This window comes from Argiope bruennichi, chromosome 3 (genome assembly GCF_947563725.1).
Source record: "Argiope bruennichi chromosome 3, qqArgBrue1.1, whole genome shotgun sequence".
NCBI classification, from domain to species: Eukaryota; Metazoa; Arthropoda; class Arachnida; order Araneae; family Araneidae; genus Argiope; species Argiope bruennichi.
The window spans coordinates 86,514,769-86,516,309 of record NC_079153.1 but is presented as its reverse complement, the minus strand read 5'-3'; positions in this window follow the sequence as shown (position 1 = coordinate 86,516,309).

The window sequence follows — 1,541 nt, the reverse complement described above, 5'->3', positions numbered from 1 at the left end:
TGTGTTTTTTAATAATTTAGTCAAAACCTTAATTCTAAAAGATAAAGTAGGTATATAAACTATATAAGTTTTAAGGATTTTCATCATCCTTTATAATTTTTTTTACACAATATCTCAGAACTATTCATCACTTGGTATTTATCCACTCATTTGAATCAGTTAAAACAATATTAGTATAGCATTTTTTAAGGTGCAGTAAATGTTTATTTTGTTAATGGTTTGGTTAACTAATATACATTTGTATATTACAATAATGAATGCTTGTGAAGCAAATCATTTTTATTTCATGAATTATTATTGAAAATCAAAATGAGAAGAAATTAAGCTTCAAAAAACTAAGAAAAAGAAAAATTTCTTGAGAAAATGTAAGTGTTGAATAAAATATGACTTAAATATTATACAAAAATTAACAAATGATATTTTACAATTTAATTGAAAATTCTATTGACTAATTTAGAATACACTAATATTTTTATATTAAATTAAAAAATAATTTTTATATTTTGAAATTAAAAATTACATTCCAAATTTTCTTTAAAAGTTTTAACTTCTGTGCATTATTATAAAAGTAGAAAATTCAACATTTAGAACAAATTTATCCACTATATTAGAATTTTTAATACAAATTTTCTTTTAAAAATATTATTACACCAATCGTATAATTAGAAATAATTGATTCTATTACCTTTTCAAATTTAGTTTGGCTACTTTCAATCAAAATTCTGATTTTTAGCATTAAAAGAAGAATTAAATTGCTGTATGCATAAATAAATGTATTAAGCATTTATGAAAAAAAATTAATAAATTAGAATAAGAAATATATGTATTGAAAAAGTACTTTTTAAAATCATGTAATATTAATCAGCTTATGCATATAATTTTTAATTCAATATCAATCTTATTTTAACAAAACAAAAATTAGTTTTTATTAAATAGAAAATATTGAATATTTTGATGATTCCTTTAAGGATTTTTGGTTATCATACTTTCTTAACAGAGAATAAGCCATATTTTATCAAAAACTTAGCTAAAATTATATATATCTTTACAATGCATATTTTTTACAAGTACGAATTATTCAATTTGAAAACAAATTTTAAAGAGTTCATCATGCACATTATCAACATTAAAAAAAAAAAAAAGAATGGACAAAACTGCAAGAAAGAGATTACAGATTTTTATTATTGCAATATTTAGACCACAAAATATAAATGCTTTATTGCTACTATAAATACTAGCAAATAACAAAATCAAAGCATGCCTGCAGTTATAAAAAATGTTTTAAATGTTCTATAACACTAATTTATTACTTAATTAGGTAAAAAAATATATATATAATTTTTTAAAATCATCATTTAAAAAATTTTTTAGCTAATTTTTAAAAAAACATTTAGCTTTGTACAACAACAAACAAACAAAATATGGGCATTAAAATTAATAGTATAAAAAAAAAACTAAAATACTTTCCAATGAATACAGCCAAATTGCAAGAAATAAAATTAAAACTACATCGAATTTGTATTCCGAATAAACAATCACTT